The sequence below is a fragment of the Drosophila biarmipes genome, unplaced genomic scaffold, assembly GCF_025231255.1.
Source record: "Drosophila biarmipes strain raj3 unplaced genomic scaffold, RU_DBia_V1.1 ptg000007l, whole genome shotgun sequence".
In the NCBI taxonomy this organism is placed as follows: domain Eukaryota; kingdom Metazoa; phylum Arthropoda; class Insecta; order Diptera; family Drosophilidae; genus Drosophila; species Drosophila biarmipes.
In genome coordinates this window covers 3,665,962-3,693,769 of record NW_026114528.1, presented here as the reverse complement: position 1 = coordinate 3,693,769, position 27,808 = coordinate 3,665,962, and positions in this window count along the sequence as shown.

The window sequence follows — 27,808 nt, the reverse complement described above, 5'->3', positions numbered from 1 at the left end:
ATTTACAAGTGTAGGTAGGTTAAGCAATTGTAATCTACTCTCGCAGGAAGGAAGCCTTACGTTTTGATCCCAGTCCAAAATACGCAGGGCAAAAAAGAGACATTGTTTTTGAACCGACTCAATACGATCGATGTGCACTTGATATTGTGGACTCCAAACCGACGAATAATATTCCAAAATAGGACGGACATTGGAGGTAAATAATAATTTGGTCGTATAAGGGTCATCAAATTCATTTGACCAACGCTTTATAAACCCAAGAACACTCATGGCTTTGCTAACAGTGGACATAATGTGGCAGTCAAATTTAAGTTTAGGGTCAAGTGGCGAATTTTTAGGAAAGTAACTGATAAACGTAGGAGTACCCCTATAAAAAGTCATAACGTTGCATTTAAGGCAGTTCAAATTTAAATGGTTGTACTCACATCATCCATGAAAACAATCAACATCCGACTGTAAGTTAAATCCCGACGCTATATCATTATAAGATAAACAAAGCTTAACATCATCAGCATACATTAGTACACTAGAATGTGTTATGATTGAGGGAATATCGTTAATAAACAAAGTAAACAGCATAGGGCCCAATTGACTACCCTGAGGCACTCCAGATGTCACGTAGATCAATTTTGAAACAGCATTCTTGAATATAACCCTCTGAGTCCTACCATTCAAGTAACATGAAATCCAAGATAATAGATTACAGGGAAACCCAAGCTGATCTAATTTAAATAAAAGAAGTGAGTGGTTAACGGAGTCAAAGGCCCTACTTAAATCTGAATATGCAATGTCAGTCTGCATTTTTTTCTTAAACCCATTTATTTCAATAGATGACAATTCAAGAAAGTTGGTGGTGGTCGATCTTCGCTTAACAAAACCATGCTGACATGGTGATATAAGCGAGGATATATAATGATATGATATAACGCCTGGTCATTTCTTAACCGGGGATTCTCTTCGAGCACTCCCAGACTGGCCTGTCAAGGATGATCAGCTCAACTGCTCTCAACGATGGAATCATGTCAGCGCCATCAAGCAACACATCTGGAGGCGGTGGTCTACGGAGTATCTTTACGAGCTTCCGGCCAAATCAAAATGGACGACTGGATCTTCGAGTATTGCAGTCAACGAAATGGTCCTAATCCACGAAGACCATGACCCTCCTCATCAATGGCTGTTAGGTCGCATCAAAGCAACTATAGCAGGTCAGGACAACCACGTCCGAGTCGCGGATGTCCGGACGTCGAAAGGAATTATAAGGCGACCGATTCACAAATTGGCCCGTTTACCAATAAATTTAAAGTAACTAGGTACTTTCATTGGGGCCGGAATGTTGGGCGACTATTAAATCGAGAAAAACATGAATGTAATTTTGAAATATTGATCTTTCTTGAAGTGTATTCATCTAATTTGCTAACCTGAGCTGCGCTTTCAGTGGTAAAGCTTAAGCTCACGCTGTCATGTATTTCACCACACTGGACACGAAGGCTGTTATACGACATTAGAATAAATATATATATGGACTTTGATGCACTTCGAACAGTACAAACAAGTGGCCCAACGACACCAAGCATGTGCTTGTTACGCGCGGGGCCTTTTTATCAATTTGGGCAAAAAATGCGATTTCGCTAGGAAGATACATACATAAAGCAAATAAAGACGGGACACAAATGAAAATAAAAGGCACAACTAAGAATTAAGCAAATGAGTTAAAATATTAGTTTTTAATACGGGGATAGATGTTGAAATGCAAAGATAAAGTTTATTATAGTTATTAAATAGAACGCGAAAGGGCTCGTGCAGACAAATTTAGAGGATAATAATTTCGTGTTAGTCTAACAGGAACGTTGAATATTAGGCGGTTTAAAAGATCTGCAGAATCAATGTCACCTCTTATAAGATTTTGTATAAAATAGTACCAAGCATTGTTCTACGATTTACAAGTGTAGGTAGGTTAAGCAATTGTAATCTACTCTCGCAGGAAGGAAGCCTTACGTTTTGATCCCAGTTCAAAATACGCAGGGCAAACAAGAGAAATTGTTTTTGAACCGACTCAATACGATCGATGTGTACTTGATATTGTGGACTCTAAACCGACGAATAATATTCCAAAATAGGACGGACAATGGAGGTAAATAATAATTTGGTCGTATAAGGGTCATCAAATTCATTTGACCAACGCTTTATAAACCCAAGAACACTCATGGCTTTGCTAACAGTGAATATAATGTGACAGTCAAATTTAAGTTTAGGGTCAAGAAGAACACCTAAATCGTTAATTGAATATATACGGTAAGGTGGCGTATTTTTAAGAAAGTAACTGATAAACGTAGGAGTACCCCTATAAAAAGTCATAACGTTGCATTTAAGGCAGTTCAAATTTAAATGGTTGTACTCACATCATCCATGAAAACTATCAATATCCGACTGTAAGTTAAATCCCGACGCTATATCATTATAAGATAAACAAAGCTTAACATCATCAGCATACATTAGTACACTAGAATGTGTTATGATTGAGGGAATATCGTTAATAAACAAAGTAAACAACAAAGGGCCCAATTGACTACCCTGAGGCACTCCAGATGTCACGTAGATCAATTTTGAAACAGCATTCTTGAATATAACCCTCTGAGTCCTACCATTCAAGTAACATGAAATCCAAGATAATAGATTACAGGGAAACCCAAACTGATCTAATTTAAATAAAATAAGTGAGTGGTTAACGGAGTCAAAGCCTTACTAAAATCTGAATATACAATGTCAGTATGCATTTTTTTCTTAAACCCATTTATTTCAATAGATGGCAATTCAAGAAAGTTGGTGGTGGTCGATCTTCGCTTAACAAAACCATGCTGACATGGTGATATAAGCGAGGAACATAAATGTTGCAAATCGGAAGTGATTATACGTTCAAATGCTTTAGGACGCTGGTCAAAAGGTCCTGGTGGTAGTAATGCGGCTGGAGTATTGGGCCGTGAATGCCCTAGATGTCGCTCGTCGTGTTGTAGGCAACTGTGTCCACTGTGTCCGCAACAGTCTATGGGCAACCTCCCAGTCGAGAGACTTACCCTGTCGACCATCCGCTCGGTGAGGAATAGACTTCTGCGGGCCAGTTCATACCTATGTACGCGTTCGAGGAAAGGTGCTCGTTAAAAGCTACATCATACAATATTTGTGCGATTCGCCACGAAGGCGGCGAATATCGAAATCGTCGGAGAACTATCAACGGATTCGTTCTTGGGTGCTCTGAAGCAGATGATTGCCAGATGTGGTCTGCCTTCAGACATTTTTTGCGACAATGCGAAACATTTTGTAGGCGCGAGCAACAAATTGCAATACCTGAAAGACTTTTTCTTCAGCACCAAGAACAAGTCAGACATTACAACGTACTGTAAAAACGAATTTGTAACGTTCCATTTTATACCTCCTAGGGCTCCACACTTTGGCGGTCTCTGAAGGGCTGATGTTGAAAGCGCGAAGAACCTCTTGTGCCGCACGCTCAAGGATGCCCGACTGACCTTCGAGGAGGTCTAAACTGTCGCTGCTGAGACTGAGGCGATCCTAAACTCGCGATTTGGCCGCCTTAACGCCTGGTCATTTCTTAACCGGGGATTCTCTTCGAGCACTCCCAGACTGGCCTGTCAAGGATGATCAGCTCAACTGCTCTCAACTATGGAATCATGTCAGCGCCATCAAGCAACACATCTGGAGGCGGTGGTCTACGGAGTATCTTTACGAGCTTCCGGCCAAATCAAAATGGACGACTGGATCTTCGAGTATTGCAGTCAACGAAATGGTCCTAATCCACGAAGACCATGACCCTCCTCATCAATGGCTGTTAGGTCGCATCAAAGCAACTATAGCAGGTCAGGACAACCACGTCCGAGTCGCGGATGTCCGGACGTCGAAAGGAATTAAAAGGCGACCGATTCACAAATTGGCCCGTTTACCAATAAATTTAAAGTAACTAGGTACTTTCATTGGGGCCGGAATGTTGGGCGACTATTAAATCGAGAAAAACATGAATGTAATTTTGAAATATTGATCTTTCTTGAAGTGTATTCATCTAATTTGCTAACCTGAGCTGCGCTTTCAGTGGTAAAGCTTAAGCTCACGCTGTCATGTATTTCACCACACTGGACACGAAGGCTGTTATACGACATTAGAATAAATATATATATGGACTTTGATGCACTTCAAACAGTACAAACAAGTGGCCCAACGACACCAAGCATGTGCTTGTTACGCGCGGGGCCTTTTTATCAATTTGGGCAAAAAATGCGATTTCGCTAGGAAGATACATACATAAAACAAATAAAGACGGGACACAAATGAAAATAAAAGGCACAACTGAGAATTAAGCAAATGAATTAAAATATTCGTTTTTAATACGCGGATAGATGTTGAAATGCAAATTAAATGATAAAGTTTATTATAGTTAATAAATAGAACGCGAAAGGGCTCGTGCAGACAAATTTAGAGGATAATAATTTCGTGTTAGTCTAACAAGAACGTTGAATATTAGGCGGTTTAAAAGATCTGCAGAATCAATGTCACCTCTTATAAGATTTTGTATAAAACCATGCTGACATGGTGATATAAGCGAGGAACATAAATGTTGCAAATGGGAAGTGATTATATGTTCAAATGCTTTAGGACGCTGGTCAAAAGGTCCTGGTGGTAGTAATGCGGCTGGAGTTTTGGGCCGTGAATGCCCGAGATGTCGCTCGTCGTGTTGTACGCAACTGTGTCCACTGTGTCCGCAACAGTCTATGGGCAACCTCCCAGTCGAGAGACTTCCCCTGTCAAGACCATCCGCTCGGTGAGGAATAGACTTCTGCGGGCCAGTTCATACCTATGTACGCGTTCGAGGAAAGGTGCTCGTCAAAAGCTACATCATACAATATTTGTGTGATTCGCTACGAAGGCGGCGAATATCGAAATCGTCGGAGAACTATCAACGGATTCGTTCTTGGGTGCTCTGAAGCAGATGATTGCCAGATGTGGTCTGCCTTCAGACATTTTTTGCGACAATGCGAAACATTTTGTAGGCGCGAGCAACAAATTGCAAGACCTGAAAGACTTTTTCTTCAGCACCAAGAACAAGCAAGACATTACAACGTACTGTAAAAACGAATTTGTAACGTTCCATTTTATACCTCCTAGGGCTCCACACTTTGGCGGTCTCTGAAGGGCTGATGTTGAAAGCGCGAAGAACCTCTTGTGCCGCACGCTCAAGGATGCCCGACTGACCTTCGAGGAGGTCTAAACTGTCGCTGCTGAGACTGAGGCGATCCTAAACTCGCGATTTGGCCGCCTTAACGCCTGGTCATTTCTTAACCGGGGATTCTCTTCGAGCACTCCCAGACTGGCCTGTCAAGGATGATCAGCTCAACTGCTCTCAACGATGGAATCATGTCAGCGCCATCAAGCAACACATCTGGAGGCGGTGGTCTACGGAGTATCTTTACGAGCTTCCGGCCAAATCAAAATGGACGACTGGATCTTCGAATATTACAGTCAACGAAATGGTCCTAATCCACGAAGACCATGACCCTCCTCATCAATGGCTGTTAGGTCGCATCAAAGCAACTATAGCAGGTCAGGACAACCACGTCCGAGTCGCGGATGTCCGGACGTCGAAAGGAATTATAAGGCGACCGATTCACAAATTGGCCCGTTTACCAATTAATTTAAAGTAACCAGGTACTTTCATTGGGGCTGGAATGTTGGGCGACTATTAAATCGAGAAAAACATGAATGTAATTTTGAAATATTGATCTTTCTTGAAGTGTATTCATCTAATTTGCTAACTTGAGCTGCGCTCTCAGTGGTAAAGCTTAAGCTCACGCTCTCATGTATTTCACCACACTGGACAAGAAGGCTGTTATACGACATTAGAATAAATATATATATGGACTTTGATGCACTTCGAACAGTACAAACAAGTGGCCCAACGACACCAAGCATGTGCTTGTTACGCGCGGGGCCTTTTTATCAATTTGGGCAAAAAATGCGATTTCGCGAGGAAGATACATACATAAAACAAATAAAGACGGGACACAAATGAAAATAAAAGGCACAACTAAGAATTAAGCAAATGAGTTAAAATATTCGTTTTTAATACGCGGATAGATGTTGAAATGCAAATTAAATGATAAAGTTTATTATAGTTATTAAATAGAACGCGAAAGGGCTCGTGCAGACAAATTTAGAGGATAATAATTTCGTGTTAGTCTAACAGGAACGTTGAATATTAGGCGGTTTAAAAGATCTGCAGAATCAATGTCACCTCTTATAAGATTTTGTATAAAATAGTACCAAGCATTGTTCTACGATTTACAAGTGTAGGTAGGTTAAGCATTTGTAATCTACTCTCGCAGGAAGGAAGCCTTACGTTTTGATCCCAGTTCAAAATACGCAGGGCAAACAAGAGACATTGTTTTTGAACCGACTCAATACGATCGATGTGCACTTGATATTGTGGACTCTAAACCGACGAATAATATTCCAAAATAGGACGGACATTGGAGGTAAATAATAATTTGGTCGTATAAGGGTCATCAAATTCATTTGACCAACGCTTTATAAACCCAAGAACACTCATGGCTTTGCAAACAGTGGACATAATGTGGCAGTCAAATTTAAGTTTAGGGTCAAGTGGCGAATTTTTAGGAAAGTAACTGATAAACGTAGGAGTACCCCTATAAAAAGTCATAACGTTGCATTTAAGGCAGTTCAAATTTAAATGGTTGTACTCACATCATCCATTAAAACAATCAATATCCGACTGTAAGTTAAATCCCGACGCTATATCATTATAAGATAAACAAAGCTTAACATCATCAGCATACATTAGTACACTAGAATGTGTTATGATTGAGGGAATATCGTTAATAAACAAAGTAAACAACAAAGGGCTCAATTGACTACCCTGAGGCACTCCAGATGTCACGTAGATCAATTTTGAAACAGCATTCTTGAATATAACCCTCTGAGTCCTACCATTCAAGTAACATGAAATCCAAGTTAATAGATTACAGGGAAACCCAAACTGATCTAATTTAAATAAAATAAGTGAGTGGTTAACGGAGTCAAAGCCTTACTAAAATCTGAATATACAATGTCAGTATGCATTTTTTTCTTAAACCCATTTATTTCAATAGATGACAATTCAAGAAAGTTGGTGGTGGTCGATCTTCGCTTAACAAAACCATGCTGACATGGTGATATAAGCGATTAACATAAATGTTGCAAATGGGAAGTGATTATACGTTCAAATGCTTTAGGACGCTGGTCAAAAGGTCCTGGTGGTCGTAATGCGGCTGGAGTTTTGGGCCGTGAATGCCCTAGATGTCGCTCGTCGTGTTGTACGCAACTGTGTCCACTGTGTCCGCAACAGTCTATGGGCAACCTCCCAGTCGAGAGACTTACCCTGTCAAGACCATCCGCTCGGTGAGGAATAGACTTCTGCGGGCCAGTTCATACCTATGTACGCGTTCGAGGAAAGGTGCTCGTTAAAAGCTACATCATACAATATTTGTGTGATTCGCCACGAAGGCGGAGCATATCGAAATCGTCGGAAAACTATCAACGGATGATTGCCAGACAATGCGAAACATTTTGTAGGCGCGAGCAACAAATTGCAAGACCTGGAAGACTTTTTCTTCAGCACCAAGAACCAGCAAGACATTACATCGTACTGTACAATCGAATTTGTAACGTTCCATTTTATACCTCCTAGGGCTCCACACTTTGGCGGTCTCTGAAGGGCTGATGTTGAAAGCGCGAAGAACCTCTTGTGCCGCACGCTCAAGGATGCCCGACTGACCTTCGAGGAGGTCTAAACTGTCGCTGCTGAGACTGAGGCGATCCTAAACTCGCGATTTGGCCGCCTTAACGCCTGGTCATTTCTTAACCGGGGATTCTCTTCGAGCACTCCCAGACTGGCCTGTCAAGGATGATCAGCTCAACTGCTCTCAACTATGGAATCATGTCAGCGCCATCAAGCAACACATCTGGAGGCGGTGGTCTACGGAGTATCTTTACGAGCTTCCGGCCAAATCAAAATGGACGACTGGATCTTCGAGTATTGCAGTCAACGAAATGGTCCTAATCCACGAAGACCATGACCCTCCTCATCAATGGCTGTTAGGTCGCATCAAAGCAACTATAGCAGGTCAGGACAACCACGTCCGAGTCGCGGATGTCCGGACGTCGAAAGGAATTAAAAGGCGACCGATTCACAAATTGGCCCGTTTACCAATAAATTTAAAGTAACTAGGTACTTTCATTGGGGCCGGAATGTTGGGCGACTATTAAATCGAGAAAAACATGAATGTAATTTTGAAATATTGATCTTTCTTGAAGTGTATTCATCTAATTTGCTAACCTGAGCTGCGCTTTCAGTGGTAAAGCTTAAGCTCACGCTGTCATGTATTTCACCACACTGGACACGAAGGCTGTTATACGACATTAGAATAAATATATATATGGACTTTGATGCACTTCAAACAGTACAAACAAGTGGCCCAACGACACCAAGCATGTGCTTGTTACGCGCGGGGCCTTTTTATCAATTTGGGCAAAAAATGCGATTTCGCTAGGAAGATACATACATAAAACAAATAAAGACGGGACACAAATGAAAATAAAAGGCACAACTGAGAATTAAGCAAATGAATTAAAATATTCGTTTTTAATACGCGGATAGATGTTGAAATGCAAATTAAATGATAAAGTTTATTATAGTTAATAAATAGAACGCGAAAGGGCTCGTGCAGACAAATTTAGAGGATAATAATTTCGTGTTAGTCTAACAAGAACGTTGAATATTAGGCGGTTTAAAAGATCTGCAGAATCAATGTCACCTCTTATAAGATTTTGTATAAAACCATGCTGACATGGTGATATAAGCGAGGAACATAAATGTTGCAAATGGGAAGTGATTATATGTTCAAATGCTTTAGGACGCTGGTCAAAAGGTCCTGGTGGTAGTAATGCGGCTGGAGTTTTGGGCCGTGAATGCCCGAGATGTCGCTCGTCGTGTTGTACGCAACTGTGTCCACTGTGTCCGCAACAGTCTATGGGCAACCTCCCAGTCGAGAGACTTCCCCTGTCAAGACCATCCGCTCGGTGAGGAATAGACTTCTGCGGGCCAGTTCATACCTATGTACGCGTTCGAGGAAAGGTGCTCGTCAAAAGCTACATCATACAATATTTGTGTGATTCGCTACGAAGGCGGCGAATATCGAAATCGTCGGAGAACTATCAACGGATTCGTTCTTGGGTGCTCTGAAGCAGATGATTGCCAGATGTGGTCTGCCTTCAGACATTTTTTGCGACAATGCGAAACATTTTGTAGGCGCGAGCAACAAATTGCAAGACCTGAAAGACTTTTTCTTCAGCACCAAGAACAAGCAAGACATTACAACGTACTGTAAAAACGAATTTGTAACGTTCCATTTTATACCTCCTAGGGCTCCACACTTTGGCGGTCTCTGAAGGGCTGATGTTGAAAGCGCGAAGAACGTCTTGTGCCGCACGCTCAAGGATGCCCGACTGACCTTCGAGGAGGTCTAAACTGTCGCTGCTGAGACTGAGGCGATCCTAAACTCGCGATTTGGCCGCCTTAACGCCTGGTCATTTCTTAACCGGGGATTCTCTTCGAGCACTCCCAGACTGGCCTGTCAAGGATGATCAGCTCAACTGCTCTCAACTATGAAATCATGTCAGCGCCATCGAGCAACACATCTGGAGGTGGTGGTCTACGGAGTATCTTTACGAGCTTCCGGCCAAATCAAAATGGACGACTGGATCTTCGAATATTACAGTCAACGAAATGGTCCTAATCCACGAAGACCATGACCCTCCTCATCAATGGCTGTTAGGTCGCATCAAAGCAACTATAGCAGGTCAGGACAACCACGTCCGAGTCGCGGATGTCCGGACGTCGAAAGGAATTATAAGGCGACCGATTCACAAATTGGCCCGTTTACCAATTAATTTAAAGTAACCAGGTACTTTCATTGGGGCTGGAATGTTGGGCGACTATTAAATCGAGAAAAACATGAATGTAATTTTGAAATATTGATCTTTCTTGAAGTGTATTCATCTAATTTGCTAACTTGAGCTGCGTTCTCAGTGGTAAAGCTTAAGCTCACGCTCTCATGTATTTCACCACACTGGACAAGAAGGCTGTTATACGACATTAGAATAAATATATATATGGACTTTGATGCACTTCGAACAGTACAAACAAGTGGCCCAACGACACCAAGCATGTGCTTGTTACGCGCGGGGCCTTTTTATCAATTTGGGCAAAAAATGCGATTTCGCGAGGAAGATACATACATAAAACAAATAAAGACGGGACACAAATGAAAATAAAAGGCACAACTAAGAATTAAGCAAATGAGTTAAAATATTCGTTTTTAATACGCGGATAGATGTTGAAATGCAAATTAAATGATAAAGTTTATTATAGTTATTAAATAGAACGCGAAAGGGCTCGTGCAGACAAATTTAGAGGATAATAATTTCGTGTTAGTCTAACAGGAACGTTGAATATTAGGCGGTTTAAAAGATCTGCAGAATCAATGTCACCTCTTATAAGATTTTGTATAAAATAGTACCAAGCATTGTTCTACGATTTACAAGTGTAGGTAGGTTAAGCATTTGTAATCTACTCTCGCAGGAAGGAAGCCTTACGTTTTGATCCCAGTTCAAAATACGCAGGGCAAACAAGAGACATTGTTTTTGAACCGACTCAATACGATCGATGTGCACTTGATATTGTGGACTCTAAACCGACGAATAATATTCCAAAATAGGACGGACATTGGAGGTAAATAATAATTTGGTCGTATAAGGGTCATCAAATTCATTTGACCAACGCTTTATAAACCCAAGAACACTCATGGCTTTGCAAACAGTGGACATAATGTGGCAGTCAAATTTAAGTTTAGGGTCAAGTGGCGAATTTTTAGGAAAGTAACTGATAAACGTAGGAGTACCCCTATAAAAAGTCATAACGTTGCATTTAAGGCAGTTCAAATTTAAATGGTTGTACTCACATCATCCATGAAAACAATCAATATCCGACTGTAAGTTAAATCCCGACGCTATATCATTATAAGATAAACAAAGCTTAACATCATCAGCATACATTAGTACACTAGAATGTGTTATGATTGAGGGAATATCGTTAATAAACAAAGTAAACAACAAAGGGCTCAATTGACTACCCTGAGGCACTCCAGATGTCACGTAGATCAATTTTGAAACAGCATTCTTGAATATAACCCTCTGAGTCCTACCATTCAAGTAACATGAAATCCAAGTTAATAGATTACAGGGAAACCCAAACTGATCTAATTTAAATAAAATAAGTGAGTGGTTAACGGAGTCAAAGCCTTACTAAAATCTGAATATACAATGTCAGTATGCATTTTTTTCTTAAACCCATTTATTTCAATAGATGACAATTCAAGAAAGTTGGTGGTGGTCGATCTTCGCTTAACAAAACCATGCTGACATGGTGATATAAGCGATTAACATAAATGTTGCAAATGGGAAGTGATTATACGTTCAAATGCTTTAGGACGCTGGTCAAAAGGTCCTGGTGGTCGTAATGCGGCTGGAGTTTTGGGCCGTGAATGCCCTAGATGTCGCTCGTCGTGTTGTACGCAACTGTGTCCACTGTGTCCGCAACAGTCTATGGGCAACCTCCCAGTCGAGAGACTTACCCTGTCAAGACCATCCGCTCGGTGAGGAATAGACTTCTGCGGGCCAGTTCATACCTATGTACGCGTTCGAGGAAAGGTGCTCGTTAAAAGCTACATCATACAATATTTGTGTGATTCGCCACGAAGGCGGAGCATATCGAAATCGTCGGAAAACTATCAACGGATGATTGCCAGACAATGCGAAACATTTTGTAGGCGCGAGCAACAAATTGCAAGACCTGGAAGACTTTTTCTTCAGCACCAAGAACCAGCAAGACATTACATCGTACTGTACAATCGAATTTGTAACGTTCCATTTTATACCTCCTAGGGCTCCACACTTTGGCGGTCTCTGAAGGGCTGATGTTGAAAGCGCGAAGAACCTCTTGTGCCGCACGCTCAAGGATGCCCGACTGACCTTCGAGGAGGTCTAAACTGTCGCTGCTGAGACTGAGGCGATCCTAAACTCGCGATTTGGCCGCCTTAACGCCTGGTTATTTCTTAACCGGGGATTCTCTTTGAGCACTCCCAGACTGGCCTGTCAAGGATGATCAGCTCCACTTCGCTCAACGATGGAATCATGTCAGCGCCATCAAGCAACACATCTGGAGGCGGTGGTCTACGGAGTATCTTTACGAGCTTCAGGCCAAATCAAAATGGACGACTGGATCTTCGAATATTGCAGTCAACGAAATGGTCCTAATCCACGAAGACTATGACCCTCCTCATCAATGGCTGTTAGGTCGCATCAAAGCAACTATAGCAGGTCAGGACAACCACGTCCGAGTCGCGGATGTCCGGACGTCGAAAGGAATTATAAGGCGACCGATTCACAAATTGGCCCGTTTACCAATTAATTTAAAGTAACCAGGTACTTTCATTGGGGCTGGAATGTTGGGCGACTATTAAATCGAGAAAAACATGAATGTAATTTTGAAATATTGATCTTTCTTGAAGTGTATTCATCTAATTTGCTAACCAGAGCTGCGCTCTCAGTGGTAAAGCTTAAGCTCACGCTCTCATGTATTTCACCACACTGGACACGAAGGCTGTTATACGACATTAGAATAAATATATATATGGACGTTGATGCACTTTGAACAGTACAAACAAGTGGCCCAACGACACCAAGCATGTGCTTGTTACGCGCGGGGCCCTTTTTTATCAATTTGGGCAAAAAATGCGATTTCGCGAGGAAGATACATACATAAAACAAATAAAGACGGGACACAAATGAAAATAAATGGCACAACTAAGAATTAAGCAAATGAGTTAAAATATTAGTTTTTAATACGGGGATAGATGTTGAAATGCAAATTAAATGATAAAGTTTATTATAGTTATTAAATAGAACGCGAAAGGGCTCGTGCAGACAAATTTAGAGGATAATAATTTCGTGTTAGTCTAACAGGAACGTTGAATATTAGGCGGTTTAAAAGATCTGCAGAATCAATGTCACCTCTTATAAGATTTTGTATAAAATAGTACAAAGCATTGTTCTACGATTTACAAGTGTAGGTAGGTTAAGCAATTGTAATCTACTCTCGCAGGAAGGAAGCCTTACGTTTTGATCCCAGTTCAAAATACGCAGGGCAAACAAGAGACATTGTTTTTGAACCGATCAATACGATCGATGTGTACTTGATATTGTGGACTCTAAACCGACGAATAATATTCCAAAATAGGACGGACAATAGAGGTAAATAATAATTTGGTCGTATAAGGGTCATCAAATTCATTTGACCTACGCTTTATAAACCCAAGAACACTCATGGCTTTGCTAACACTGTAAGTTAAATCCCGTCGCTATATCATTATAAGATAAACAAAGCTTAACATCATCAACATACATTAGTACACGAGAATGTGTTATGATTGAGGGAATATCGTTAATAAACAAAGTAAACAGCAAAGGGCCCAATTGACTACCCTGAGGCACTCCAGATGTCACGTAGATCAATTTTGAAACAGCATTCTTGAATATAACCCTCTGAGTCCTACCATTCAAGTGACATGAAATCCAAGATAATAGATTACAGGGAAACCCAAGCTCATCTAATTTAAATAAAAGAAGTGAGTGGTTAACGGAGTCAAAGGCCCTACTAAAATCTGAATATGCAATGTCAGTCTGCATTTTTTTCTTAAACCCATTTATTTCAATAGATGACAATTTAAGAAAGTTGGTGGTGGTCGATCTTCGCTTAACAAAACCATGCTGACATGGTGATATAAGCGAGGAACATAAATGTTGCAAATGAGAAGTGATTATACGTTCAAATGTTTTAGGACGCTGGTCAAAAGGTCCTGGTGGTAGTAATGCGGCTGGAGTTCGGCCGTGAATGCCCGAGATGTCGCTCGTCGTGTTGTACGCAACTGTGTCCACTGTGTACGCAACAATCTATGGGCAACCTCCCAGTCGAGAGACTTACCCTGTCAAGACCATCCGCTCGGTGAGGAATAGACTTCTGCGGGCCAGTTCATACCTATGTACGCGTTCGAGGAAAGGTGCTTGTTAAAAGCTACATCATACAATATTTGTGTGATTCGCCACGAAGGCGGCGAATATCGAAATCGTCGGAGAACTATCAACGGATTCGTTCTTGGGTGCTCTGAAGCAGATGATTGCCAGATGTGGTCTGCCTTCAGACATTTTTTGCGACAATGCGAAACATTTTGTAGGCGCGAGCAACAAATTGCAAGACCTGAAAGACTTTTTCTTCAGCACCAAGAACAAGCAAGACATTACATCGTGCTGTACAAACGAATTTGTAACGTTCCATTTTATACCTCCTAGGGCTCCACACTTTGGAGGTCTCTGAAGGGCTGATGTTGTAAGCGCGAAGAACCTCTTGTGCCGCACGCTCAAGGATGCCCGACTGACCTTCGAGGAGGTCTAAACTGTCGCTGCTGAGACTGAGGCGATCCTAAACTCGCGATTTGGCCGCCTTAACGCCTGCTCATTTCTTAACCGGGGATTCTCTTCGAGCACTCCCAGACTGGCCTGTCAAGGATAATCAGCTCAACTGCTCTCAACGATGGAATCATGTCAGCGCCATCAAGCAACACATCTGGAGGCGGTGGTCTACGGAGTATCTTTACGAGCTTCCGGCCAAATCAAAATGGACGACTGGATCTTCGAATATTGCAGTCAACGAAATGGTCCTAATCCACGAAGACCATGACCCTCCTCATCAATGGCTGTTAGGTCGCATCAAAGCAACTATAGCAGGTCAGGACAACCACGTCCGAGTCGCGGATGTCCGGACGTCAAAAGGAATTAAAAGGCGACCGATTCACAAATTGGCCCGTTTATTAATAAATTTAAAGTAACTAGGTACTTTCGTTGGGGCCGGAATGTTGGGCGACTATTAAATCGAGAAAAACATGAATGTTATTTTGAAATATTGATCTTTCTTGAAGTGTATTCATCTAATTTGCTAACCAGAGCTGCGCTCTCAGTGGTAAAGCTTAAGCTCACGCTCTCATGTATTTCACCACACTGGACACGAAGGCTGTTATACGACATTAGAATAAATATATATATGGACGTTGATGCACTTTGAACAGTACAAACAAGTGGCCCAACGACACCAAGCATGTGCTTGTTACGCGCGGGGCCCTATTTATTAAATTGGGCAAAAAATGCGATTTCGCGAGGAAGATACATACATAAAACAAATAAAGACGGGACACAAATGAAAATAAAAGGCACAACTAAGAATTAAGCAAATGAGTTAAAATATTAGTTTTTAATACGGGGATAGATGTTGAAATGCAAATTAAATGATAAAGTTTATTATAGTTATTAAATAGAACGCAAAAGGGCTCGTGCAGACAAATTTAGAGGATAATAATTTCGTGTTAGTCTAACAGGAACGTTGAATATTAGGCGGTTTAAAAGATCTGCAGAATCAATTTCACCTCTTATAAGATTTTGTATAAAATAGTACCAAGCATTGTTCTACGATTTACAAGCGTAGGTAGGTTAAGCAATTGTAATCTACTCTCGCAGGAAGGAAGCCTTACGTTTTGATCCCAGTTCAAAATACGCAGGGCAAACAAGAGACATTGTTTTTGAACCGACTCAATACGATCGATGTGCACTTGATATTGTGGACTCCAAATCGACGAATAATATTCCAAAATAGGACGGACAATGGAGGTAAATAATAATTTGGTCGTATAAGGGTCATCAAATTCATTTGACCAACGCTTTATAAACCCAAGAACACTCATGGCTTTGCTAACAGTGAACATAATGTGACAGGCGAAGGCGGCGAATATCGAAATCGTCGGAGAACTATCAACGGATTCGTTCTTGGGTGCTCTAGGTGGCAACTATAGCAGGTCAGGACAACCACGTCCGAGTCGCGGATGTCCGGACGTCGAAAGGAATTAAAAGGCGACCGATTCACAAATTGGCCCGTTTACCAATAAATTTAACTAGGTACTTTCATTGGGGCCGGAATGTTGGGCGACTATTAAATCGAGAAAAACATGAATGTAATTTTGAAATATTGATCTTTCTTGAAGTGTATTCATCTAATTTGCTAACCTGAGCTGCGCTCTCAGTGGTAAAGCTTAAGCTCACGCTCTCATGTATTTCACCACACTGGACAAGAAGGCTGTTATACGACATTAGAATAAATATATATATGGACTTTGATGCACTTCGAACAGTACAAACAAGTGGCCCAACGACACCAAGCATGTGCTTGTTACGCGCGGGGCCTTTTTATCAATTTGGGCAAAAAATGCGATTTCGCGAGGAAGATACATACATAAAACAAATAAAGACGGGACACAAATGAAAATAAAAGGCACAACTAAGAATTAAACAAATGAGTTAAAATATTCGTTTTTAATACGCGGATTGATGTTGAAATGCAAATTAAATGATAAAGTTTATTATAGTTATTAAATAGAACGCGAAAGGGCTCGTGCAGACAAATTTAGAGGATAATAATTTCGTGTTAGTCTAACAGGAACGTTGAATATTAGGCGGTTTAAAAGATCTGCAGAATCAATGTCACCTCTTATAAGATTTTGTATAAAATAGTACCAAGCATTGTTCTACGATTTACAAGTGTAGGTAGATTAAGCAATTGTAATCTACTCTCGTAGGAAGGAAGCCTTACGTTTTGATCCCAGTTCAAAATACGCAGGGCAAACAAGAGACATTGTTTTTGAACCGACTCAATACGATCGATGTGCACTTAATATTGTGGACTCCAAACCGACGAATAATATTCCAAAATAGGACGGACAATGGAGGTAAATAATAATTTGGTCATATAAGGGTCATCAAATTCATTTGACCAACGCTTTATAAACCCAAGAACGCTCATGGCTTTGCTAACAGTGAACATAATGTGACAGTCAAATTTAAGTGTAGCGTCAAGAAGAACACCTAAATCGTTAATTGAATATATACGGTCAAGTGGCGAATCTTTAAGAAAGTAACTGATAAACGTAGGAGTACCCCTATAAAAAGTCATAACGTTGCATTTAAGGCAGTTCAAATTTAAATGGTTGTACTCACATCATCCATGAAAACAATCAATATCCGCCTGTAAGCTAAATCCCGACGCTATATCATTATAAGATAAACAAAGCTTAACATCATCAGCATACATTAGTACACTAGAATGTGTTATGATTGAGGGAATATCGTTAATAAACAAAGTAAACAACAAAGGGCCCAATTGACTACCCTGAGGCACTCCAGATGTCACGTAGATCAATTTTGAAACAGCATTCTTGAATATAACCCTCTGAGTCCTACCATTCAAGTAACATGAAATCCAAGATAATAGATTACAGGGAAACCCAAGCTGATCTAACTTAAATAAAAGAAGTGAGTGGTTAATGGAGTCAAAGGCCTTACTAAAATCTGAATATACAATGTCAGTCTGCATTTTTTTCTTAAACCCATTTATTTCAATAGATGACAATTTAAGAAAGTTGGTGGTGGTCGATCTTCGCTTAACAAAACCACATGGTGATATAAGCGAGGAGCATAAATTTTGCAAATGAGAAGTGATTATACGTTTAAATGTTTTAGGACGCTGGTCAAAAGGTCCTGGTGGTAGTAATGCGGCTGGAGTTTTGGGCCGTGAATGCCCGAGATGTCGCTCGTCGTGTTGTACGCAACTGTGTCCACTGTGTCCGCAACAATCTATGGGCAACCTCCAGTCGAGAGACTTACCCTGTCAAGACCATCCGCTCGGTGAGGAATAGACTTCTGCGGGCCAGTTCATACCTATGTACGCGTTCGAGGAAAGGTGCTCGTTAAAAGCTACATCATACAATATTTGTGTGATTCGCCACGAAGGCGGCGAATATCGAAATCGTCGGAGAACTATCAACGGATTCGTTCTTGGGTGCTCTGAAGCAGATGATTGCCAGATGTGGTCTGCCTTCAGACATTTTTTGCGACAATGCGAAACATTTTGTAGGCGCGAGCAACAAATTGCAAGACCTGAAAGACTTTTTCTTCAGCACCAAGAACCAGCAAGACATTACATCGTACTGTAAAAACGAATTTGTAACGTTCCATTTTATACCTCCTAGGGCTCCACACTTTGGAGGTCTCTGAAGGGCTGATGTTGTAAGCGCGAAGAACCTCTTGTGCCGCACGCTCAAGGATGCCCGACTGACCTTCGAGGAGGTCTAAACTGTCGCTGCTGAGACTGAGGCGATCCTAAACTCGCGATTTGGCCGCCTTAACGCCTGCTCATTTCTTAACCGGGGATTCTCTTCGAGCACTCCCAGACTGGCCTGTCAAGGATAATCAGCTCAACTGCTCTCAACGATGGAATCATGTCAGCGCCATCAAGCAACACATCTGGAGGCGGTGGTCTACGGAGTATCTTTACGAGCTTCCGGCCAAATCAAAATGGACGACTGGATCTTCGAATATTGCAGTCAACGAAATGGTCCTAATCCACGAAGACCATGACCCTCCTCATCAATGGCTGTTAGGTCGCATCAAAGCAACTATAGCAGGTCAGGACAACCACGTCCGAGTCGCGGATGTCCGGACGTCGAAAGGAATTAAAAGGCGACCGATTCACAAATTGGCCCGTTTATTAATAAATTTAAAGTAACTAGGTACTTTCGTTGGGGCCGGAATGTTGGGCGACTATTAAATCGAGAAAAACATGAATGTTATTTTGAAATATTGATCTTTCTTGAAGTGTATTCATCTAATTTGCTAACCAGAGCTGCGCTCTCAGTGGTAAAGCTTAAGCTCACGCTCTCATGTATTTCACCACACTGGACACGAAGGCTGTTATACGACATTAGAATAAATATATATATGGACGTTGATGCACTTTGAACAGTACAAACAAGTGGCCCAACGACACCAAGCATGTGCTTGTTACGCGCGGGGCCCTATTTATTAAATTGGGCAAAAAATGCGATTTCGCGAGGAAGATACATACATAAAACAAATAAAGACGGGACACAAATGAAAATAAAAGGCACAACTAAGAATTAAGCAAATGAGTTAAAATATTAGTTTTTAATACGGGGATAGATGTTGAAATGCAAATTAAATGATAAAGTTTATTATAGTTATTAAATAGAACGCAAAAGGGCTCGTGCAGACAAATTTAGAGGATAATAATTTCGTGTTAGTCTAACAGGAACGTTGAATATTAGGCGGTTTAAAAGATCTGCAGAATCAATTTCACCTCTTATAAGATTTTGTATAAAATAGTACCAAGCATTGTTCTACGATTTACAAGCGTAGGTAGGTTAAGCAATTGTAATCTACTCTCGCAGGAAGGAAGCCTTACGTTTTGATCCCAGTTCAAAATACGCAGGGCAAACAAGAGACATTGTTTTTGAACCGACTCAATACGATCGATGTGCACTTGATATTGTGGACTCCAAATCGACGAATAATATTCCAAAATAGGACGGACAATGGAGGTAAATAATAATTTGGTCGTATAAGGGTCATCAAATTCATTTGACCAACGCTTTATAAACCCAAGAACACTCATGGCTTTGCTAACAGTGAACATAATGTGACAGGCGAAGGCGGCGAATATCGAAATCGTCGGAGAACTATCAACGGATTCGTTCTTGGGTGCTCTAGGTGGCAACTATAGCAGGTCAGGACAACCACGTCCGAGTCGCGGATGTCCGGACGTCGAAAGGAATTAAAAGGCGACCGATTCACAAATTGGCCCGTTTACCAATAAATTTAACTAGGTACTTTCATTGGGGCCGGAATGTTGGGCGACTATTAAATCGAGAAAAACATGAATGTAATTTTGAAATATTGATCTTTCTTGAAGTGTATTCATCTAATTTGCTAACCTGAGCTGCGCTCTCAGTGGTAAAGCTTAAGCTCACGCTCTCATGTATTTCACCACACTGGACAAGAAGGCTGTTATACGACATTAGAATAAATATATATATGGACTTTGATGCACTTCGAACAGTACAAACAAGTGGCCCAACGACACCAAGCATGTGCTTGTTACGCGCGGGGCCTTTTTATCAATTTGGGCAAAAAATGCGATTTCGCGAGGAAGATACATACATAAAACAAATAAAGACGGGACACAAATGAAAATAAAAGGCACAACTAAGAATTAAACAAATGAGTTAAAATATTCGTTTTTAATACGCGGATTGATGTTGAAATGCAAATTAAATGATAAAGTTTATTATAGTTATTAAATAGAACGCGAAAGGGCTCGTGCAGACAAATTTAGAGGATAATAATTTCGTGTTAGTCTAACAGGAACGTTGAATATTAGGCGGTTTAAAAGATCTGCAGAATCAATGTCACCTCTTATAAGATTTTGTATAAAATAGTACCAAGCATTGTTCTACGATTTACAAGTGTAGGTAGATTAAGCAATTGTAATCTACTCTCGTAGGAAGGAAGCCTTACGTTTTGATCCCAGTTCAAAATACGCAGGGCAAACAAGAGACATTGTTTTTGAACCGACTCAATACGATCGATGTGCACTTAATATTGTGGACTCCAAACCGACGAATAATATTCCAAAATAGGACGGACAATGGAGGTAAATAATAATTTGGTCATATAAGGGTCATCAAATTCATTTGACCAACGCTTTATAAACCCAAGAACGCTCATGGCTTTGCTAACAGTGAACATAATGTGACAGTCAAATTTAAGTGTAGCGTCAAGAAGAACACCTAAATCGTTAATTGAATATATACGGTCAAGTGGCGAATCTTTAAGAAAGTAACTGATAAACGTAGGAGTACCCCTATAAAAAGTCATAACGTTGCATTTAAGGCAGTTCAAATTTAAATGGTTGTACTCACATCATCCATGAAAACAATCAATATCCGCCTGTAAGCTAAATCCCGACGCTATATCATTATAAGATAAACAAAGCTTAACATCATCAGCATACATTAGTACACTAGAATGTGTTATGATTGAGGGAATATCGTTAATAAACAAAGTAAACAACAAAGGGCCCAATTGACTACCCTGAGGCACTCCAGATGTCACGTAGATCAATTTTGAAACAGCATTCTTGAATATAACCCTCTGAGTCCTACCATTCAAGTAACATGAAATCCAAGATAATAGATTACAGGGAAACCCAAGCTGATCTAACTTAAATAAAAGAAGTGAGTGGTTAATGGAGTCAAAGGCCTTACTAAAATCTGAATATACAATGTCAGTCTGCATTTTTTTCTTAAACCCATTTATTTCAATAGATGACAATTTAAGAAAGTTGGTGGTGGTCGATCTTCGCTTAACAAAACCACATGGTGATATAAGCGAGGAGCATAAATTTTGCAAATGAGAAGTGATTATACGTTTAAATGTTTTAGGACGCTGGTCAAAAGGTCCTGGTGGTAGTAATGCGGCTGGAGTTTTGGGCCGTGAATGCCCGAGATGTCGCTCGTCGTGTTGTACGCAACTGTGTCCACTGTGTCCGCAACAATCTATGGGCAACCTCCAGTCGAGAGACTTACCCTGTCAAGACCATCCGCTCGGTGAGGAATAGACTTCTGCGGGCCAGTTCATACCTATGTACGCGTTCGGGGAAAGGTGCTCGTTAAAAGCTACATCATACAATATTTGTGTGATTCGCCACGAAGGCGGTGCATATCGAAATCGTCGGAGAACTATCAACGGATGATTGCCAGAAAATGCGAAACATTTTGTAGGCGCGAGCAACAAATTGGAAGACCTGGAAGACTTTTTCTTCAGCACCAAGAACCAGCAAGACATTACATCGTACTGTACAAACGAATTTGTAAGGTTCCATTTTATACCTCCAAGGGCTCCACACTTTGGCGGTCTCTGAAGGGCTGATGTTGAAAGCGCCAAGAACCTCTTGTGCCGCACGCTCAAGGATGCCCGACTGACCTTCGAGGAGGTCTAAACTGTCGCTGCTGAGACTGAGGCGATCCTAAACTCGCGATTTGGCCGCCTTAACGCCTGGTCATTTCTTAACCGGGGATTCTCTTCGAGCACTCCCAGACTGGCCTGTCAAGGATGATCAGCTCAACTGCTCTCAACGATGGAATCATGTCAGCGCCATCAAGCAACACATCTGGAGGCGGTGGTCTACGGAGTATCTTTACGAGCTTCCGGCCAAATCAAAATGGACGACTGGATCTTCGAATATTGCAGTCAACGAAATGGTCCTAATCCACGAAGACCATGACCCTCCTCATCAATGGCTGTTAGGTCGCATCAAAGCAACTATAGCAGGTCAGGACAACCACGTCCGAGTCGCGGATGTCCGGACGTCGAAAGGAATTATAAGGCGACCGATTCACAAATTGGCCCGTTTACCAATAAATTTAAAGTAACCAGGTACTTTCATTGGGGCCGGAATGTTGGGCGACTATTAAATCGAGAAAAACATGAATGTTATTTTGAAATATTGATCTTTCTTGAAGTGTTTTCATCTAATTTGCTAACCAGAGCTGCGCTCTCAGTGGTAAAGCTTAAGCTCACGCTCTCATGTATTTCACCACACTGGACACGAAGGCTGTTATACGACATTAGAATAAATATATATATGGACGTTGATGCACTTTGAACAGTACAAACAAGTGGCCCAACGACACCAAGCATGTGCTTGTTACGCGCGGGGCCCTTTTTTATCAATTTGGGCAAAAAATGCGATTTCGCGAGGAAGATACATACATAAAACAAATAAAGACGGGACACAAATGAAAATAAATGGCACAACTAAGAATTAAGCAAATGAGTTAAAATATTAGTTTTTAATACGGGGATAGATGTTGAAATGCAAATTAAATGATAAAGTTTATTATAGTTATTAAATAGAACGCGAAAGGGCTCGTGCAGACAAATTTAGAGGATAATAATTTCGTGTTAGTCTAACAGGAACGTTGAATATTAGGCGGTTTAAAAGATCTGCAGAATCAATGTCACCTCTTATAAGATTTTGTATAAAATAGTACAAAGCATTGTTCTACGATTTACAAGTGTAGGTAGGTTAAGCAATTGTAATCTACTCTCGCAGGAAGGAAGCCTTACGTTTTGATCCCAGTTCAAAATACGCAGGGCAAACAAGAGACATTGTTTTTGAACCGATCAATACGATCGATGTGTACTTGATATTGTGGACTCTAAACCGACGAATAATATTCCAAAATAGGACGGACAATAGAGGTAAATAATAATTTGGTCGTATAAGGGTCATCAAATTCATTTGACCTACGCTTTATAAACCCAAGAACACTCATGGCTTTGCTAACACTGTAAGTTAAATCCCGTCGCTATATCATTATAAGATAAACAAAGCTTAACATCATCAACATACATTAGTACACGAGAATGTGTTATGATTGAGGGAATATCGTTAATAAACAAAGTAAACAGCAAAGGGCCCAATTGACTACCCTGAGGCACTCCAGATGTCACGTAGATCAATTTTGAAACAGCATTCTTGAATATAACCCTCTGAGTCCTACCATTCAAGTGACATGAAATCCAAGATAATAGATTACAGGGAAACCCAAGCTCATCTAATTTAAATAAAAGAAGTGAGTGGTTAACGGAGTCAAAGGCCCTACTAAAATCTGAATATGCAATGTCAGTCTGCATTTTTTTCTTAAACCCATTTATTTCAATAGATGACAATTTAAGAAAGTTGGTGGTGGTCGATCTTCGCTTAACAAAACCATGCTGACATGGTGATATAAGCGAGGAACATAAATGTTGCAAATGAGAAGTGATTATACGTTCAAATGTTTTAGGACGCTGGTCAAAAGGTCCTGGTGGTAGTAATGCGGCTGGAGTTTTGGGCCGTGAATGCCCGAGATGTCGCTCGTCGTGTTGTACGCAACTGTGTCCACTGTGTACGCAACAATCTATGGGCAACCTCCCAGTCGAGAGACTTACCCTGTCAAGACCATCCGCTCGGTGAGGAATAGACTTCTGCGGGCCAGTTCATACCTATGTACGCGTTCGAGGAAAGGTGCTCGTTAAAAGCTACATCATACAATATTTGTGTGATTCGCCACGAAGGCGGCGAATATCGAAATCGTCGGAGAACTATCAACGGATTCGTTCTTGGGTGCTCTGAAGCAGATGATTGCCAGATGTGGTCTGCCTTCAGACATTTTTTGCGACAATGCGAAACATTTTGTAGGCGCGAGCAACAAATTGCAAGACCTGAAAGACTTTTTCTTCAGCACCAAGAACAAGCAAGACATTACATCGTGCTGTACAAACGAATTTGTAACGTTCCATTTTATACCTCCTAGGGCTCCACACTTTGGAGGTCTCTGAAGGGCTGATGTTGAAAGCGCCAAGAACCTCTTGTGCCGCACGCTCAAGGATGCCCGACTGACCTTCGAGGAGGTCTAAACTGTCGCTGCTGAGACTGAGGCGATCCTAAACTCGCGATTTGGCCGCCTTAACGCCTGCTCATTTCTTAACCGGGGATTCTCTTCGAGCACTCCCAGACTGGCCTGTCAAGGATAATCAGCTCAACTGCTCTCAACGATGGAATCATGTCAGCGCCATCAAGCAACACATCTGGAGGCGGTGGTCTACGGAGTATCTTTACGAGCTTCCGGCCAAATCAAAATGGACGACTGGATCTTCGAATATTGCAGTCAACGAAATGGTCCTAATCCACGAAGACCATGACCCTCCTCATCAATGGCTGTTAGGTCGCATCAAAGCAACTATAGCAGGTCAGGACAACCACGTCCGAGTCGCGGATGTCCGGACGTCGAAAGGAATTAAAAGGCGACCGATTCACAAATTGGCCCGTTTATTAATAAATTTAAAGTAACTAGGTACTTTCGTTGGGGCCGGAATGTTGGGCGACTATTAAATCGAGAAAAACATGAATGTTATTTTGAAATATTGATCTTTCTTGAAGTGTATTCATCTAATTTGCTAACCAGAGCTGCGCTCTCAGTGGTAAAGCTTAAGCTCACGCTCTCATGTATTTCACCACACTGGACACGAAGGCTGTTATACGACATTAGAATAAATATATATATGGACGTTGATGCACTTTGAACAGTACAAACAAGTGGCCCAACGACACCAAGCATGTGCTTGTTACGCGCGGGGCCCTATTTATTAAATTGGGCAAAAAATGCGATTTCGCGAGGAAGATACATACATAAAACAAATAAAGACGGGACACAAATGAAAATAAAAGGCACAACTAAGAATTAAGCAAATGAGTTAAAATATTAGTTTTTAATACGGGGATAGATGTTGAAATGCAAATTAAATGATAAAGTTTATTATAGTTATTAAATAGAACGCAAAAGGGCTCGTGCAGACAAATTTAGAGGATAATAATTTCGTGTTAGTCTAACAGGAACGTTGAATATTAGGCGGTTTAAAAGATCTGCAGAATCAATGTCACCTCTTATAAGATTTTGTATAAAATAGTACCAAGCATTGTTCTACGATTTACAAGCGTAGGTAGGTTAAGCAATTGTAATCTACTCTCGCAGGAAGGAAGCCTTACGTTTTGATCCCAGTTCAAAATACGCAGGGCAAACAAGAGACATTGTTTTTGAACCGACTCAATACGATCGATGTGCACTTGATATTGTGGACTCCAAATCGACGAATAATATTCCAAAATAGGACGGACAATGGAGGTAAATAATAATTTGGTCGTATAAGGGTCATCAAATTCATTTGACCAACGCTTTATAAACCCAAGAACACTCATGGCTTTGCTAACAGTGAACATAATATGACAGGCGAAGGCGGCGAATATCGAAATCGTCGGAGAACTATCAACGGATTCGTTCTTGGGTGCTCTAGGTGGCAACTATAGCAGGTCAGGACAACCACGTCCGAGTCGCGGATGTCCGGACGTCGAAAGGAATTAAAAGGCGACCGATTCACAAATTGGCCCGTTTACCAATAAATTTAACTAGGTACTTTCATTGGGGCCGGAATGTTGGGCGACTATTAAATCGAGAAAAACATGAATGTAATTTTGAAATATTGATCTTTCTTGAAGTGTATTCATCTAATTTGCTAACCTGAGCTGCGCTCTCAGTGGTAAAGCTTAAGCTCACGCTCTCATGTATTTCACCACACTGGACAAGAAGGCTGTTATACGACATTAGAATAAATATATATATGGACTTTGATGCACTTCGAACAGTACAAACAAGTGGCCCAACGACACCAAGCATGTGCTTGTTACGCGCGGGGCCTTTTTATCAATTTGGGCAAAAAATGCGATTTCGCGAGGAAGATACATACATAAAACAAATAAAGACGGGACACAAATGAAAATAAAAGGCACAACTAAGAATTAAACAAATGAGTTAAAATATTCGTTTTTAATACGCGGATTGATGTTGAAATGCAAATTAAATGATAAAGTTTATTATAGTTATTAAATAGAACGCGAAAGGGCTCGTGCAGACAAATTTAGAGGATAATAATTTCGTGTTAGTCTAACAGGAACGTTGAATATTAGGCGGTTTAAAAGATCTGCAGAATCAATGTCACCTCTTATAAGATTTTGTATAAAATAGTACCAAGCATTGTTCTACGATTTACAAGTGTAGGTAGATTAAGCAATTGTAATCTACTCTCGTAGGAAGGAAGCCTTACGTTTTGATCCCAGTTCAAAATACGCAGGGCAAACAAGAGACATTGTTTTTGAACCGACTCAATACGATCGATGTGCACTTGATATTGTGGACTCCAAACCGACGAATAATATTCCAAAATAGGACGGACAATGGAGGTAAATAATAATTTGGTCATATAAGGGTCATCAAATTCATTTGACCAACGCTTTATAAACCCAAGAACGCTCATGGCTTTGCTAACAGTGAACATAATGTGACAGTCAAATTTAAGTGTAGCGTCAAGAAGAACACCTAAATCGTTAATTGAATATATACGGTCAAGTGGCGAATCTTTAAGAAAGTAACTGATAAACGTAGGAGTACCCCTATAAAAAGTCATAACGTTGCATTTAAGGCAGTTCAAATTTAAATGGTTGTACTCACATCATCCATGAAAACAATCAATATCCGCCTGTAAGCTAAATCCCGACGCTATATCATTATAAGATAAACAAAGCTTAACATCATCAGCATACATTAGTACACTAGAATGTGTTATGATTGAGGGAATATCGTTAATAAACAAAGTAAACAACAAAGGGCCCAATTGACTACCCTGAGGCACTCCAGATGTCACGTAGATCAATTTTGAAACAGCATTCTTGAATATAACCCTCTGAGTCCTACCATTCAAGTAACATGAAATCCAAGATAATAGATTACAGGGAAACCCAAGCTGATCTAACTTAAATAAAAGAAGTGAGTGGTTAATGGAGTCAAAGGCCTTACTAAAATCTGAATATACAATGTCAGTCTGCATTTTTTTCTTAAACCCATTTATTTCAATAGATGACAATTCAAGAAAGTTGGTGGTGGTCGATCTTCGCTTAACAAAACCATGCTGACATGGTGATATAAGCGAGGAACATAAATTTTGCAAATGAGAAGTGATTATACGTTTAAATGTTTTAGGACGCTGGTCAAAAGGTCCTGGTGGTAGTAATGCGGCTGGA